The sequence below is a fragment of the Pseudophryne corroboree genome, chromosome 1, assembly GCF_028390025.1.
Source record: "Pseudophryne corroboree isolate aPseCor3 chromosome 1, aPseCor3.hap2, whole genome shotgun sequence".
Classification (NCBI taxonomy): domain Eukaryota; kingdom Metazoa; phylum Chordata; class Amphibia; order Anura; family Myobatrachidae; genus Pseudophryne; species Pseudophryne corroboree.
The window spans coordinates 574,692,217-574,711,325 of record NC_086444.1 but is presented as its reverse complement, the minus strand read 5'-3'; the positions used below and the strand labels follow the sequence as shown (position 1 = coordinate 574,711,325).

Sequence of the window (19,109 nt, the reverse complement as noted above, 5' to 3'; positions counted from 1 at the left end):
AATAATAGGAAAAGAGGCAAAAGGGTATAACTTAGACATAAGGGTTGTAAAGAAAGTTTTAGAGTAGGCATTTGGAGCATATACAGTGCATAAGACATATCTTGTATTACACATATTCACATCTAGAATAATATACCTGCCGTCTGGGTCAGAAACAGTGTTAAGAACATCAATTTGTAAGCTACGTTTGGCTAGTACCAAGACACCTCTAGCTTTGGATGTAAAAGGGGTCCATCCCAGGGTACCCAATTTTTGAGCTTCCGGGGAAAGAAGGCGAGTCTCATGTTAAAACACCAAATCCATACGCAGCCTATTTAAATAAATTAGAATCATCTTCCTCTTAATGGGGGAGTGTATTCCCCCAACATTCCAAGATCCTACTTTAAGCATAGACATAGGCATATATTGGAACAATAATCAGAGTTGCAGGCAAACCACAATTCCTCCGAACCCCAGGGAGGGAAGGGAGACACACAAGGGCGGCGGGGGGACAGAAAGAACACAGAATTAACAAGAAAAGAAGAAAAGAATCAGAGCGGAGTCTTCCCACAGGTAAGTTTAGATAGACTTCATGGTAAGTAAAACCAATAACAATAGACATAGAGCAGGGAGTAAAAGCCCCTAGTCAACCACCACCATAGTAATCAATATAGTAAAAAATAAGGGAGTAGCACTGAAGGGAGACTCAGTATTTGTAATCGAACAGGTATGCAAACAGGATACACAAGTTCAAACAGGCAAGGCCAGTAAGTAAAGTGCAAAAGTCTATAGGCACAAATTATGAAAACACTGTAGAGCTGGTATAATTATACATCACCCATAGGACCGTCAGAAGGACAAAGATGATATCCTGCATGCCATCAGATGCACGGGTCAGAGTCCAAGAGCAGAGAAAATAGAGGCATTAGACTTTTCCAATAATGTGTCTATGGGTTCAACGACAAAAAGCAGTAAAACATCACTCTGTCATAGAACCAGAAGACAGGATCTCAGAGAGAAAAGCTTCAGCATCCGCAGGGTTGGTGAAGTCCTTGAAAGACGTGCCTCAAAGATCTGCAGCCGTGCAGTATAGAGAAGGGCAAACTTGCGGCCCGCTTGGGCTAGTTTGGAGCAAGTCGGGAAGAATGCTTTTCTGAACCTGGTGAGTTCCGGGGAGAAATCTTGAAAGAGCAATAGTTTAGAATCCTCCCAGGCAAAGTCCCAGGGCAGACCACATGGCTTCCGTGTGGAGGAATTTAAGGCATCTGAACAATACCGCCCTTGGTCTGGAATATGAGGAAGATGCACGGGCAGGGCCCGTTCTGTGTGCGCACTCAATAACCATGTCCGAGCAAACGTCCGGGATACCCAGTATTTCAGGTAAAGTATGACGGAGGAAATGATAGAGAGCCGGGCCTTTTACAGATTCAGGGAGCCCAATGAGTCTGAGGTTGTGACGACATGATCTATTCTCAAGATCGCCCAGCTTTGCCCAGATCAGCACTTCAGACTTTTGTAGTTTAGTAGAAACCTCAGAAAGATCAGCAATCTGTTGGACATTTTCTCCAGCAGTGTGTTCCACTTTTAAGACCCTTTTGGCGAGTTGTTTATACCTCATCTTAATATCAAGAACAGCTTGTTGCAAAGCTGCAGCATGAGACTGAGCTTGCTCCAGGAACAATGGCTGCACCATCTCCTTTACAGCCCTGACAATATCATCATAGGATAGAGCATGCGGCAAAGTCTAACAGTGAGGAGCGTTCCCCACAGCAGGTGTCCCATCAGGGGGAGCGGAAGCAGGGGCATAGCACCCAGACCTTCAGCCCGAGTACCCGCCACCGAAACTCTGAAGTCTGCGGATGCTGTGGCGGCCATATTGGAAGAGGAGCCGCAGGCAGCATCAGGCTTGTTGCAGGAGGCTTTACCCTGCATGGTCGGAGCCAAAAACTTCTCCATGCAGTAGAGCAAGTCACCAAGGCGCCTGGGGGGGCGGCTGGCTACTCAGTGGACGCCCAGAACGGGCGATTAGCAGGGCAAGTGGTGGGAGGTGCCAGAGCTGCAGGTGGTAGCGACTACTCCATGCAGCGCCGGAACAGGAAGTCAACTATTCACTTTTATATATCCCCATACATGTTTTTACCTTTGAATCTGAGCAATTGCATCTTAATGCATCTTGACTGTTCAATATTAATCCTTCTGGATCTCTCGGCAGCATTTGATACCGTGGACCACGGGCTTCTGATTGAGCGACTGATACACTTCTGTGGTCTGGATGGCACAGTCCTAAACTGGTTCAAATCATTTCTCACAGGCAGGTCACAGAGAGTATCATCTGGATTATACTCATCACCACCAGTGCCATTGCCATGTGGTGTCCCACAAGGTTCTATACTATCCCCCATGCTTTTTGCAGTATACATGCTCCCATTGGGCGAAATAATCAGGCGCCATGGCCTGGTCTACCACTGCTATGCAGATGATACACAACTGTACTTGTCCTTTGCTCCGGGCACTGATAACCCAGTAGCAACCCTGAATGGCTGTCTAGCTGAACTACAGGAGTGGATGAGCGCCAGTTGGCTGCGACTGAACCCGGATAAAACAGAGGTCCTTATAATACGACCGCAACATCAAAGGACAAGACTGCAGCATAGCCAACCAACTGGACTTACACTCGGGGATTCAGAATTACAGACCAGTGATCATGTGCGGAATCTTGGCGTTGTCCTGGATGATGGCTTGACACTTAAACATCAGATATCAGCCACAATCAAATCCTCATTCTTTCACCTGAGGAACATAGCCAGAATCAAGCACCTAATTCCCTCAGATGATATGCCAAAAATCATACATGCATTTGTATCATCTCGATTAGACTACTGTAATGCCCTCTACCTTGGTCTACCAGCAAAAGAATTGCAACGCTTACAGCTGGTGCAAAACACAGCTGCCAGGCTGTTAACCAACCAGCCCCGTTCCAGCCACATAACACCCATCCTCTACTCCCTTCACTGGCTGCCTGTAAGATGGCGAATCCTCTTCAAGATTGGCTTACTGAGTTTCAAAGCATTACATGACCAAGGCCCAAGGTACCTGAAACAGCTTCTGATCCCATACTGCCCCACTCGATTACTGCGATCTGTAGATGAAGGACTTTTAGCAGTACCTAGAATCTACCGTAATTCATCTGGGGGTCGAGCTTTTAGTCATGCGGCTCCGACTCTATGGAACTCACTTCCCAGCACAGTGCGAGAGGCCCCAACTATAGAATCCTTCAAAAGTAGACTCAAGACTTTCCTGTTTACTCAAGCATTTCCATAGTGTCTCTTTTAGTATCTTCATGCTTCTGTATTTTATGAAAAATGTACTTCATTATTTTTCTGTACTATATTATGCTGTGTATCTGTTAAGCGCCTTGAGTCCTATTGGAGAAAGAGCGCTATATAAATAAAATTATTATTATTATTATTATTATTATTAATAACATTAAAATGTGTGTTTTTATTATCATTATATACTACCATTAGCTCTGTAAATTTATCTGTACTTCCATGACGTCACACACGGGCGCAACGGGAAACATTGAGACAGTCCGACCGCCTTCACAGCTGGCTGTGGGGGCAGGGGGGGCTTCCCTTATAAGGCGATGCAATCGCAATTGATTTGCGATCGCATCACTGGACGCCATTAACATGCTGGACAGCTTTGCCCTGTGCTGGGCGGCCCCCAGCATGTGATTCTAGACAGTTGTAGCTTTACTAATTTAGCAAAAACTGCAACTGAAGCTGAATCGGATCCTAGAGCCACAGTTTGAAGTTAGCTTAGGTATTGTCATGAGCATAGATTTGTAAGCCTAGATTTTTGCCAAAGTGCATGAATTTGTGTAATAAGGTGGCATTGTTTGCAGAGAATAATGGGTAGTGCTTCAATGTCTTCTCAAACATTATACTGTTATACCATGTTTCACTGCAGGTGGGGCAGATGTCACATATGCAGAGAGAGTTAGATTTGAGTGGGTTATATTGTTTCTGTGCAGCAGTGACGTGCGGTGAGGTCAATGACTGGGGAGGCACTGGCTAATAACAGAACTTGATTTACACCAACATACAGCTTGGAGTGAGTAGGGGGTTTTCTCCCCTCTCCCCATCCCCTTAACCCTCCCTTCCCAATATCGTAGCCTAATCCTAACCTCCCCCTATAGTGTCTAACCCTATCATCCCTGCGGCATTGCCTAGACCTAACCCCCCCCCCCTCCCGCTGCCTAACCCTAACCTTCCCACGCAGCCTAACCCTAACCTCCCCGGGGGGGGGGGGGGGGGGCTAAACTAACCCTGCCGGCCCTATACCAGTGGCACTATACTTGCATAGGTGGGGATGTGACATTGCCTAAGCCTTAACCCCCCCTCCCGCTGCCTTACCCTAACCTCCCCATGCAGCCTAACCCTAACCTCCCCGGGGATGGGGGGGGGGGCTAAACTAACCCTGCCAGCCCTATTCCTAACGGTGGCACTATACTTACATAGGTCGGGATGCGGCATTGCCTAAGCCTAATCATGACTAATGATCCTTATGAGTCCTGTCCTGCTGTGGTGGCTGGGTGAGTTTTTGATACACTCAGTTATGTTTGGTACCATAGGTGTATATTTGTTAATTGGGGGGATGTGTATACACCAAGGGATGTATATATGCATATATGTGGGGGAATGTTCATGTACAGGAGGATGTATGTGTGAATATTCAGATGTGTTATATACAGAATAGGCGGTGGGGTGTATATTGTACAGGAGGCTGTACATATGTATATTGGGGAGGGGTATGTGTATATATGGGAATGAAGTCAATATACAGGCTGTCGGGAGCCCGGTGTTCAGGAAACCAATGCCGGTATCCCAACAGCCGGTGAAATACCAATGCTCAGAATCCCGACAAATGCTAGATATTCCCACTCGGTTGGTGGGTCCATGCCACAAACCGAGAGGGAGTTGAACCTGTGGTGAGCAAAGCATGGCGAGGAAACTTGCTGGCAGGATTCTGTCAGATGGGATGACGGCTGTCATTATACCGAGACATGCCGGCATCCCATGCCGGAATATCATATGTATGTAAGGGAAGCTTGGTAGTGGGGGCAGCAGGCCTTTGGTTGTTGAATTGTGACTCCATGAATGTGCACAGTGCATGAAAACGTGCGTGAGGATGTGTGTGTGTGTGTGTGTGTGTGTGTGTGTGTTTGTGTGTAATACAGTTGGCTTTACTGTGGCGTAACATGTATAAGGGGCTCTACCATGGCATAATGTGTATGAGGGGCTTTACTGTGGTGTAACATGTATAAAGGGTTCTACCATGGCATAATGTGTAAAAGGGGCTCTGCTGTGATGTAATGTGTATAAGTGGCTCTACTGTGGTGTAACGTGAATAAGGGGCACTACTCGGTGATGTAACGTGTATAAGGAGTACTACTGTGCGGTGTAATGTGAATAGCGGACACCACTCAGTGGTGTAATGTGAATAACGGCAACTATTGTGTGGTGTAATATGACTAACGGACACCACTGTGCGGTGTAATGCGAATAGCGGACACCACTCTGTGGTGTAATGTGAATTGGTACTATTATCTGGCCACGCCCCTTCCCCATGAAGCCATGCCCCTATATATTCAACTAAGGGGTGCCAAAATATATATTCACTTAAAAAAAATTAGGCTTGGGTCGGCCCTGTGCACATGTTACATCTGCCCTACCTGCAGTGCAGCATGGTTTTGTCCAGTTGCTTGCTTTTTTTGATTTGCTAACATACCTGAACCCCTAGGCCCAAGTTTGCAGATTTGTCCCTGGAAATGGCAATATCTTTTAGTTTTTACCAAATGCACAACAAATTCCCCCATATTCTGCAAGTTGAATGCAATTCTTACAATATATTCTCAGGGGTGTATCTACCCATTGGCCAGGATGGCACTCGCCAGGGGCGCCAGGCAAGGAGGGGGCGCCGCCTGGTGGTGCCACCCGCGGCCAAAGGGTAGAAAAGTAGTACTATCAGACTGTACCTGGTAAGAGTCTGTTACTGCTGGAGCGGCGCCGGTGTCTGGCATCACAGCACTTGTAATCAGACTCAAAATAAACTACAGCTCCTAGCAACCCTTGTTGCTGGGAGCTCCCGGCAGCAAGGGCTGCTGGGAACTGTAGTTTATTTTGAGTCTGATTACAAGTGCGGTGCTGCCAGACAGAAGTCTGATCACTAGTGCAGTGCAGTGCTGCCAGACACAAGTCTGATCACTAGTGCAGTACGGTGCTGACGGACACCGGTGCCGCTCCGGCAGTAACAGACTCTCACCAGGTACACAGCAATTATTATACAGCACAGTGCTAAAGAGCTATTTGTTGTTGAAGATAATAAAAAAGTGTCAGTGTTTGGGAGAAGGGACTGTAGTACCTGGAAAATGACACGATTCTCATGCATGTTAGATGTAAGTAAGTAGTAAGTAAGCGAAAACTTTAACTTGTTACGTGTAATAAAGAAAATACATATCTTACCTATTTCAAGGCCAGGTTCAAGGAAATGTATATCAGTTAATTGTATAATTGATCATTTTATCTTGGAAGTGATGGCACCCTGATGTTTTTTCTAACAGGAAGCACTTCTACCATCCAACTAATGGTGTTTGGTTAATGGCTGGGTCCATTTGAGGCTCATCTCACAGCAGCTCATTAGCAGTTCATTCGGGATGCAGTCAAGATGCCGGCGTTTGGCATCCCGGCGGTCGGAAAGCTGACGCCAGCATCCCGAAACTGCTTGGAATGCTGATGCTGGCATCTCAACATAGATAGGGATGCAGAATGCCAAAATCTGGATAGAGTTGGTGCCAAAGTCTCCACTGGCAAGCCACGTGGGAGGGTTAGGCTGCGAGGGTGGGAGGGTTAGGGTTAGTCTGCAGGGAGGGAGATTAGGAAGGGTGGGTTAGGGTTATTAGGCACCACTGAAGAGGCTGTGGGGGGGGGGGGGGGCAGATTAAGGTCAGGCTTTGGGAAGGGAGGGTTAGGGGAGAGAGATGGTGTAACGTGAATATGAGACACTACTGTGCGGTGTAATGTGAAAAGGGACACTACTATGTGGCATAATTTGATTTGGAAGTACTATTGTGCCCATGCACTTCCCCCACAAGACCATGCCCCTTTTCCAATACTCACACCTTATTTCAAATGTGTGTGGGGGGGGGGGGGCACCAGCCCCTTACTTTGCCAGGGGCGCTTGGACTCCTAGATACACCCCTGTATATTCTTATACAATGTGCGCTGTTATCCAATTTAATTAACATGTCTTGTTAGGGATTGTAGTGCTTCAAGCTGCGTGGAATATTGCAAATAATCTGTGTAGATGAACTCAGCAGCAAAGTGATCCTAAAATATATTTTGCCAATTATGCACCATGCCGTCCTGAAGCATGAACAGGGAATTGCAGTGTAATTCCTTTCCCCATCCCATATACGGGTAAGGATCATTAGGTCGACAGTGAAAAGGTCGAAATGAACAAGGTCGACTTGGCAAAAAGGTTGGCATGGAAATTATTGACACAGAAAAAGGTCAACATGAGTTTTTTTTATGTTTTTGGTGTCGTCTACTACGTCCAACCACCGGAAATCCCAATTTGTGTACTGGGCCGCCACGCTTCACTCGCCATGATTCGGGCATGTTACTATTCACAATCGTAGTCCATGTCTATAGTAAATTATGGAACAGTTGTAAAAATGAAAAAGTATGTGTAGGTTTGGGCATCAGAAGGGGCGTTAGAGTGCAAGGACAGGAAGGGTATGGTTAGGTATCGGGGAGGGGGGTTAGGGTTAGGCATTGGAAGGGGAGATTATGGTTAAGTACCAAGGTGGAGGGCAGGGGCATAGCCATAACTTTTTGGGGCCCATAGCAACATATGAAGGGGCCGCTTTCCCAATGCTTACAGAGATACACCTCTCCACAACAGTTGTTAATTTTATTCCCCATAAGAGTGCCCTAGTTCATTTTCTGAACACTAGTAGTACCCTAGTTGATGTTATGCCCCATGGTAGTGCATTAGTTTCTTTTCTGAACCATAGTAGCGCCCATAGTAGTGCCCTAGTTCACATTATGTCCCATTTATGTCTGCCAGTACACATTATGCAGTAAACCCAAATCATATTATGACACACATTATGCATTGCCCCCAGTTCATATAATGCCACACTATAGTGTCTCCACCCCATATTGTATCACGTTACAGTGCCCCAGTTCACATTGTTGTATGTAACATTATACTGCCCGCCAGTTCATTTTATACCACATTACACTGAGCAATTTCAGTGGCATAACTAGATATATTGTAGACTTTAAGGCAAACGTTTCTAAGGGCCCCCCTATGCATCTATCAATGGTGAAAAATGTTTATACTGTAACACATGTAACTGTGATGGGGAAGGTGGGCCCCTCTAAGCTCTGGGCCCCATAGCAGCTGCACCTATGGTAGCTACGTCCTTAGGGGAGGGTTAGGCAGCGGGGAGGTAAGAGTTAAGGTTAGGCACCACCGGGCAGGGTTAGGCACCATTGTGGGGGGGGTTAGCATTAGGCACCCACAAGAGAGGGTTAGGGTAGGGGCAGCTGAGGGTTAGGGTACTTTTGGAGCAGCTGTCAGGATTCTTATGGCGGGGATGCTGCTGTCGGTATTCTGACCACCGGCATCCCGTCCATCAGGATATCATACTGAATCCCTGTAGCATTATGCATTGAGAACACTGGCCCCGGGGCCTGCGGACTGGCAGCAGCGTATAGCAGAAGGCAAGGTTAGCAGGGAGGTAGCTTTTACCTGTAAGTTGTGTAGTAGCTGAAGGACTCATCATCAAGATGTACAATTGTAATATCTTTATGATTAGAAAGGTGATAGCCAGAGCCAAAGTAGACATACATGTTTTGTCTTAAAATTTGCAAAGGAATAGGTGAGATTAAGCACACAGGGTCTGCACGCAATAACAATGTTGGACGAAAAGAAGAGTGATTTTTGTCACTGCGCACGTGCTGTGATCGATTAGCGACAGTGCTGACACTGAGTCACAAAGTGAGTGACAAGTAGCATTTGTGGGAGGTTACGCAGGGTGACAAGAAAAATGCTGGTTTATCGGGACGGTTTTCTGGACATTACCTGGTCAGCCACTGCAAATTTGTTTGCAGCTGGAGAGGCCCTGGCTTCGTAGGGACTTATGGTTAAACCAATGTTCCTGTTTATGTACGTGAGCAGTGTATGCGAGTCACTGGCAGTGGGCGTATCTGTGCACAAGACAGCGGCTGATTCATTAACATATTTTCGCAAGTACCCTCTGAGGTAAATGTAACACCCCAGGGATGGCAGGTGTCTAAGTGGCTGGAAGAGGTATCAGAGGAGTTAGGTGGCTTTGTGATGAACCCTTACCCTAAGCTGTTGCTCCTTGTACTGTATGTAGTTCAGAGAGGTAGCTTTATATGCACACAGGTAGTTCGATGACAAGCAATTTCCATCAGGAAGTTTCTTTTATCGTGCCGTCAAGAATTCTGGATGGAAGGTGATTAATGGATACACGGCAATAATTAAACAATCACAATATGACAATTAAAGAGGGCAATTGTAATGAAGAATAAAATCACTTTAGACGTTACTATGACAATCAGGTTTTTACCTACAGCTCATGATACACTGGAACATTCAATAACTTAAGAATGCAATCAGTCTAATCAGAGATGCATGCATATTCTGAATAATAATATGACAAGAAAAGATAATGAAGAAGATGAGTAACAATATAAGTGAAATGAAGAAAAATCACATTTCCCTAAATTTACCTAAATAAATTGTCCCAATCTTCACCGGCAATATGTGTTGGACCTCAGGGATCCTACAGTGCCACAGTATTGCAATGAGGCTGTGGTACAACTGTACTTGTCACACAAGGGATGGAGATCTTACAGTGTCGCAGTGTTGTAATGGTGCTGTGGTGTAATGGCACTACTAGAAGAAATATTGGGCCTAATTCAGACCTGATCGCAGCAGCAAATTTGTTAGCAGTTGGGCAAAACCATGTGCACTGCAGGGGGGGCAGATATAACATGTGCAGAGAGAGTTGGATTTGGGTGGGGTGTGTTCAAACTGAAATCTAAATTTCAGTGTAAAAATAAAGCAGCCAGTATTTACCCTGCACAGAAACAATATAACCCACCCAAATCTAACTCTCTCTGCACATGTTATATCTGCCCCTCCCGCAGTGCACATGGTTTTGCCCAATTGCTAACAAACTTGCTGCTGCGATCAACTCAGAATTACCCCCATTGATTCTGGATTTAAGTTAGAATATATCAGTGGCAAACACATGATTTAGTGAGGGGGGTTTCCGTGTGTATGTGCTGCATGTGTGCATGTATGTATATATATAATACACACACACACGTATATATATATATATATATATATGTACAAGGTCTGGTGGTGTCACCATCCAATCTGGTCCTGCCACTTCACAGGACAGGACATGTGACTGGCTCTGGATAACTCCTGCTGTGCCAGTAATCACGCTCCCAGGTTTGCAACCACTGTCCCCACAATTTAAAGGGGCACATACAATTTTCTCCAGGGTGCCACATATATATCACTGCTGCGCCTGAAACTGCATCTACCTCTGAATTAGGCCACAAATACAATTACTGCATTTAGTGCCGCCCACATAGTGCATTTAGTGCTCACACATAATGCCGCCATAGCGCACATGCGCACGCACACACAAACACACTGCCTCATACCCCGCACACACACACTGCCCCATAGCAGCACACACACACACACAAACACACACACTGCCCCATAGCAGCACACACACACACTTCCCCATAGCAGCACACACACTGTCAAAGTAAAAAAAAATTACATAGAGAGAACATACAGACTCCACACATTATGAGTCGCTATACTTGCGAATACGCACAGCGCGCACCGCAATATATGGTAACATACGCATTTACACAGACATGCCACAAAGATATATTCAACACATATTTCATACAGCACATAAATTGAACATATCAAGCGCCAGACGTCATAAAGTTTTAAGTTATATAATGGAGTAACGTCATGTATGTGTATCATTGGAACGGAGTAAGATGGACATGTCGTGCTTGGTGTCAAAGTAACCAGAATAATGTGTAGATTCATTTGATGCCTGTTATTAAGTTGTAGCACATTGCCATGAGTAGTTATGATTGAATGTAGGAATATAAAGCCACAATTCTGATGAGAACAATGGACATTCCATTCAAAGCATGTGATGGACAGGAAACTCAAGCCAGCCCTTTCGATGTCTTCAAGGCTTGCATATGAACTGACCAATGACTCATCATGAATGAGAAAGTTCCCTCCCCTAGACCAATAACAAGAGACCTGTTCATGCCCCCAACTCTCAGTGTATTGCTGAACACACACACACACACACACACACAGATGGCCCTTCTTGTCCCAAATGATGGTGGAGATGATGTCTGTCTAGTGGCTGCATGATTTTAATGAGAGAGAGAGAGTGATATGGAGTGGAGACTTTATTTGAGCAAAATATGGTAATTGTATTGCTGGTCGTGTCTCTAATGAATTAGTTTGTATAAATTGTAACCATGTAACTATATATATATATATATATATATATACTGTACATTGTGATATATTGAATACATATCCTTTTAATAATAAATATATACATCAATGAGCTTTGGAACTCAGATAATGTGTGGGTGTATTATTTTCTCTTATGGGATGTAGTGTTTTTGCGATGTATAGCGCACATTCATAGCACATGGTAATAAGATGCGCAGGCGTCCACAGTATATATTAGAGCTGGCATTTTAAATATTTGTTAGAAAGAAATTTGACTTTCACAACACACACACACACTGCCCCATAGCAGCACACACACACTGCCCCATAGCAGCACACACACACTGCCCCATAGCCTTTTTCAGCACACATAAATAAAAACTGAAAACATTTTTTAATTCCAAACTCTTCCAGCAACCTAATTGTGGAACATGAGCTGCACAGTGTCTGCAGGCTGCAGTCAGCCCCTCACCCCAGTCAGCACCCTTCCTGCTTACCCCACCTGCACCGGTCCCCATAAACAAAGCTGAACAGCACCTGTAGGCAACCAGCCAGCCGGCACCTTACCCTGGAACTCCTCCCACCAGGCTCCTCACGGTCGGTCCTGGTCTTCCCAAAACTAGACTCTCACCACTACAATCCATTCTGAATGCAGCTGCGAGGCTAATCTTCCTCGCTAGACGTTCATCGTCTGCAGATCCACTCTGTCAGTCCCTCCATTGGTTACCTGTATTCTACCGAATTCAATATAAAATACTTTAACTCACACACAAGGCCATTAACCAAACTACACCAACGTACATCACTTCGCTTATCACAAAATATCTCCCAACCCGACCTCTTTGCTCTTCTCAAGATATGCGTCTCTCATCCACACTGATTACTCGCTCCCACTCACGATTGCAGGACTTTCATCGGGCTGCACCCACTCTGTGGAATGCCCTCCCACGAACAATAAGACTCTCCTCTAGTCTCCAAACCTTCACGCGTTCCCTGAAAACTCACCTCTTCAGGCAAGCTTATCAAATTCCGCCCACATAACTTTCATAAACCTTCCTATCAAATTGAATCTACTCTGCACAGTCCACACATATCCTCACATGTCTTCTCATTCTTCACTTTCCCTTCCTCCTGACCCCGGTTCATCATTGCTGTATGACCATATCATACAGCCCACCAAGACCCTTTCCAATCTGGTGGACAGCTATGCAACAGATAGCACCTTTCCTTGTGTATACATGCCTATTTCCCTATAGATTGTAAGCCTGCAAGCAGGGCCCTCCTACCTCTATGACTGTTTGTTATCACCCAGTTTTGTTATATCACTATTTCCAATTGTAAAGCGCAACGGAATTGGCTGCGCTATATAAGAAACTGGTAATAAATAAATGTTAATAAATAAATTACATTAAGTAAATTGTGTTTATATGTCATCCTTAGGTTCAGTTATGTGGTGAGGGACAGGAGCTGCTTCTGTTTGTCCACATATTTTATGACTGACAGCCACCAGCACTGGTTTTGCCTATTACATTGTCCATAATTAAGTTGAATTGGTCCTGGAGCACCAAACCAGGGCATCCCTGTAAGTGCCTTGCGGCACCCCAGGGTGTCACGGCACACAGTTTGAGAACCACTGGGCTAGGTAGTGCTGCAGATATCATTACTACTGACTATTATTACACAGCCTTCCAGTACCACAGAAGAATTGCCTCCTAAAAAGCATTTGTGGGATGTGCCTGCTTCTAAATGTGTTGTACAGTTATATTATGAACACAACCTTGCTGTCCTCTTCAGATGTAAATGTAGATACGGACAAATTTAAATATTTTTTTCTAAATATCAGAATTGTTATTAATAAGAGTATCACTATTATATGCAAAAATGGAAAAAAGATAGAATTAAGCTTTATAGACAATTGTTTTAGAATCTAAAATTGCATTTAGAACATACTCCTTGTGTTATCACTTTCAATAAAAGAAGAGGAAACACTGTATAGTAATATGTGAAACTACACTGTTAATGGGGTTATGTATCCAGGTGTACATTTTAACAGACATTTCATTACAAAAAAAAGCATTATATTTACTATTGACCCAGTATTTGTTGTTGCTAAGTGAGACTGCGCCATGGAGACATATTTCCCATGCCGCTTTCCTTTGTCATGGTCTGCAAAGTGCAAGTTCAGCAGGAATGAAATCACCAGAACATGTACACTACGTAAAGTATTCAGGATTTCTAAAAATAGCTCCTGTAAGGCCCGAAAATCTTAAGCAAGACAAAGAGAGACATTTGTGATTAATGGTGATGTCAGTAGCAGAACAGCACTGTGTTAGTGATAACAGCAGTGGACACAGAACAGTTTTATCTGCTCTCCTCTCTGTAACTTTCTCCCCTCTGCCTATTTCTGTAATTCTCTGCCTTACATTACAGTCTGTTACTCCAAAGCACTTCAATGCAAGTCGTCCACTGACTTAAGAGTTTTTTACTTTGTCTTTGAACATTTTATAAATTAGATTTTTTTGACATTTTTTCATTTTGATCTACAGGAAGATGACTAAATTATATCAAAATCATAACTACAGGTCCTTAGCCCAGTGCAGATATGATATTTCTCCCCCTTCCCAATACGGGCTCATTTAATTTCTCACCTAGCATAACATCTGCCACACAAACATATCACACTGCACACTTGTTACATAGCTATTTTCTATATGCTACCTTGTCTTTCCCTGTGTGGCTCTGGCCATTTCTAGATGGTTGCTATACAGTATGCCATATTATCAGCTCCAGCCGCAGAGCAGGGATCACTGCCACCCAGTCCTGGCCCCAAGCCTATGATTTAATACAAGGGGGCGGGCCGCCAGCAGTGGAAATTGGAGAGCTGTCTGAACAGCTCTACCCCTCCTTTGGACACTCTGGGCAAGAATGAAGCTATGGGTGCATGGTGCCATTCCAGCTACTCTGCAAGCCATATGCAGGGGGCATAGAGCAGTGCCTTGGGCAAGGGTGAACTGGTTAGCCCCCATATTTCATGTGCACTTCCCTTGCCTCTTGTCTGCTTCCCTTCCCACTTTTCTTATAATTTCTGTCCTGGCAATCTTATTTGTCCTCATTGTTTTTTTCCTCCCCCCTTTTCCGCTTGTACCCAATGCAAGTTAGGCACAGGTGTGGTATGCTGATCGCCGGTCAACATACCGACGCCGGAACACCGGCAGGGAGGGGAGAGCGCAATAAGCCCTTTGCGGGCTCGCTGCGCTCACCACGCTGCGCCCATGAGTGGGAATAGTCCCTGTTGGTCGGCATGCTGACCATCGGGATTGTGAGGGAGCGGGATGTAGGGGGAGGTTATGTGACCGTCGGTCTCCTGACTGCCGGTCACATAAATACATCCCATTAAGCACAAGTCAGTTGTAAATGTTTCTGCATTGCGTGCAGGGAAAATGCATATATTGCTCATATGCAGAAGAATACACCTTACCTGTAGTATGCCATCATCATTATCAATGTGCATTTGCACCAGACCTATCCTTAGTACAAAAGAACAGTCTGAAAATAGGTGTAATTATACGTAGAGGTGTAACTGGGCTGGAACGGAGTTTCTCACATAGGCAAAGTCCAAAAGAGCATGTTGACAGAATTGCAGACTATGCAGATTTGGCCAAAAGCCGGAGTTTGTTTAAGCCTGGATAGTAGAGATCTGGCATTATAACCCCACCATGTCTGCACTTCCCAATGCTCTCTATATAATAGTGTGTTAGCGTCTTGTGGTAATCACCAGATAATGACTACTAAGATGCACTGGCGTCAGAAGGGGGGTGCGGCCCGCTCCCGGGTGTCACCCACCGAAGGGTGACACCAAAATGCCGGCTCCTGGTCAGTGACAGGAGCCGAGTGCTGCACTGTTACATGCCAGCACTGCAGAAGCAGCACTCCGCGGGAGGCATCCTGCACCTTCCAATCCCCCAAGTGACGAAAAAGGGGGGTCGGGACACAAAGCCCAGTTCCCTTCCCGCAAAGCCCTGCCCTTTTTTCAGACCCCAAGTGGCAGAAAACGGGTGACGGGGCACAAAGCCCCGCCCCTCCAGTGACACCCCACCCCCTTACTACAAAGCCCCACCTCCTTTTTTACCGCCTTATTGGGTGTCCAGAGGGTAAGAGACGCCTCTGCAAAGAGGGCATATCATTTGAAAGAGGCAACATTCAAACAAGATCACATGCGAAAGGGCAAGACTTTTGCCCAAAAGAGCCTTCTTCCCATGCTCTGACTATTTCCTATAGTGCTTTGATCAAAGTACTGTCTCCTCTCAGGGTGTAGTATGGTATGCCGGTGGCCGGGCTCCCGGAGACCAGCATACCGGCACCGGAAGCCCAACTGCCGGCATACCGACAGCGTGGCGAGCGCAAATGAGCGCGCCACAATATTTTATTCTCCCTCCAGGGGGTTGTGGACCCCCACGAGGGAGAAAAAGTGTCGGTATGCCGGCTGTCGGGATTCCGGCGCCGGTATACTGTGGGCCGGGATCCCAACAGTCGGCATACTGAAGACCACCCTCCTCTCAGTGACATCATAGCACTCCAATGCAATTATGTCATTAGTCTGCCACCTCTCTCTATTCCTCAACTGCCAGGGGGATGCAGGTGTGATTTTACCCCATTTAACTCCTGCAGTGTTGAAGACGAGCAGGATTTGTTTTCAACACATTTGATGAATACTGTAGGAAGAGAATGAGCCATGCATGTCCTTAGCACAGAAGGGGTTAATTATAACTGTTAGGGACCTACTTATTATTAAAAAAAATCACAGTTATTGCAAATGTATGCATATGTGAACCAGATTTGGGCTTCATTTGCACCTGATACATAAGTATAAAAAAAAATAAAGTAAAAAAAATATCCATTTAATGTTTCTCGCAATGTTATTGAATTTTCCAAATTCTTTAATCTCAGAATAAAACATTTTTATTAATTGTGATGTGTGCCAATGCAACAGGAGTTGCAGCCTAAACTACAGAAGTCTACAAATCCTGCCACCGGCAGAGGTACAATATTTCCTTAAATCATTTTCATACATTGGGTAATAACGAGTCCTAATTGGTATTTTTGCTGGCCATAATGTAACATGGATTCCGGTTATTATATTTAGCCATGTATAAAGTGTGTATATAATGATATGTATTAAATGATATATAATGGTGTATTCTTCATATATGCATATGTATATGGATTTATTAATTGTATATGTATATGGATTTAATAAGTTGTGTGGTAAAAGATGTATAAAATAGTGTCAATATACAGAGGTAGGAACTGCTGTACATAGTATAGAGGGACAGACACTTTCTAGCGGCGCTGAAGGGGTTAAATATACATTACACGGGGCACTGTGGAAAAAGCTGGAGAAGCTTCCAGAGTGTCCCTGCGCTCATAGAGCAAGGACTCACATGGGCAGACCGGGAAACAAGGGGGGCCATGAGAGGCTGAAGGGGCTGCGTGCCACTAACGGGGGAGAATATAAAAAGCGCTCCCCGTCGGCGGTACAGTGGTATGCTGATCCCCTTGTGAGTGTGCACGTCTGAGCTCAGGGCGCTGCTTGATGGCTGTAGACACAGCGGCCGCGGGAGCTCAGGCGCTGCGGCCGGAACAAGGCAGCCCAGGCGGTGGAGAGCGGGGCGCAGCAGCGGCCGCTAGAGAGGGATACCTGGTCGTGATCTCCGGGTGCTGGGCGGAAAGGCGATGGCGGTGCGGCAGTGCTGAGGCGCCGCTGAGGTGCAGACCCCCACCGTGCCCCCCAGTCAAGCAGCGGCAGAAGGCGGCGTAACCAGGTGGAAAAACTCCGGCGGCCAGTGACAGCGGAGGCAGCGGCCGGCGCCATAGCAACACTGACGCCGGTGATAGCCACTTCTCCTCCCCGGCAGAGGCGGAATTCAGGTGCTGGAGCTCCAGTAAGCAGTGGAGGAAGTGCCTGATGGGCTGGCTGGACAAGGAGTCGGGGGAGCGTCATACAGCGGTGCTGACAAAGTCGTGAGGGGCTGTAAGTGAAAAACTGCCACCCACACTGCATTTAACACTACAGCTGTTTGAATACACCTAGCTATGCAGCTTAGACTGTCAGCTTAGACTGTCGATGTAATGAGCAATAGCCTCAGTAACTGCCAAATGGTTATGCTCTGTGGAATAGTATGATAATATAGAAGACATAAATAGTGCAGGAAAATACTGTCAGGCTGTACAGTAAGTGTGGATGATTTTAACTGTGACGGAGCCGCACACTTACTATTATATAGCTTCCTGTATCCCTCAGTATTCATGCAGAGAGGAGAGATAGTGACTTTTGTGCCATATAGATGATGTGTATATATACTTGAAACATCACAGCAGCAACAGTAGAGATTGATACAGTTATTAAATACCAGCTGTCAGACTACATAGGACTTCAGGAAGAGAAGACACAATTGTAGCGGAGTACAGGATACTTTGTACAGACTGTTTCATAGACATTGCCTGCTGTTCTTTATGAGGAGAATCTAGTACGATTAAGGAGGTGGACATCATACTATATATACAACTCACCCTATGACTGAGTCTTGGTGTGGATTTATTTAGTATACTACACTGTATAAAGCACCTTCTGCTATAATAGAAAAAAGGAATCTAATCCAACAGAAAGTGGAGGGCTTTCTGCCCATTTAATTTTGAATGTCATGCAAGGTATTCACTAGTGTAAACTAATTTAAGGGCCCAGACATTGCACTTATTTTTTGAGTACCCGGGTCACTCTTACACTAATATTACGTTAATTTTTGTGTATTGCATGCAAAACAACTTGTATAGGCTCTAGAGAGGGAGATAGTGGGACAGGATTGAAATGTAATTTGCCTTACTATGTTGGTAAGAAATGTTTGCCTTCAAATACTCTTTTGTGACAAATAAATGCATGTACTTATACTTACCACGTATGCTGATGTGATTTGGAATTCCATCCGGAGACCCTGAAATGCAAACAGAAGAACAGGTATAATATTAAACTGCAATGAAGGTGCACATATATACGCTTATGATACAGATAGACTTGTAGTTACTATTCATTATTAAAGAAAAGCTTACCCAGGCAAGCCCAAATAATTAGTTTGGGTGGAGGCACAGATACTGAACATCCATCCCCTAGAGAGGTAATTAAGAATCTCATGTTAGAGCATTAGGGGAGGGGTTACATTTGGAGGCACCGCTTGAGATCAATTTGTAAGTTACTCAGGGATAAGTAAAGCACAGTAGCCAAAATGCCCTAATATACCAGGAGTGAAGCATTTGATTGGTGTATAAGAAAGGGAGCAACTCCTGAAAGGAGTTTTGTATTGATGGGGGATCTCACAGACACTACTGACGGTACCATTATGACAGAGATGCTATTTCTTTTTGGGGTAAAGCAACCAAGGATTGCTGATAAACAATTCAGGGAAAGTGGAGAGATGTGTGCTGTATTAATAACTACTAGTCATGATTTAGAGTCT

General features: G+C 45.1%; 1 long non-coding RNA gene across 2 annotated transcripts in view; it reads right to left on the bottom strand.

The window, feature by feature from the left end:
• Nucleotides 1-14,405, bottom strand: part of LOC134922578 (uncharacterized) — a 44,789-nt gene extending 30,384 nt beyond the window's left edge. The window contains exons 1-2 of one of the 2 annotated variants that reach the window (XR_010177503.1): nucleotides 14,320-14,405; nucleotides 9,403-9,521 (exon numbers count right to left, since the gene is read on the bottom strand). This is a non-coding gene — a long non-coding RNA (uncharacterized LOC134922578). The remainder of the gene's footprint in view (nucleotides 1-9,402; nucleotides 9,522-14,319) is intronic. The other variant, XR_010177504.1, reaches the window with a different exon arrangement.
• Nucleotides 14,406-19,109: the final 4,704 nt, after the last annotated feature.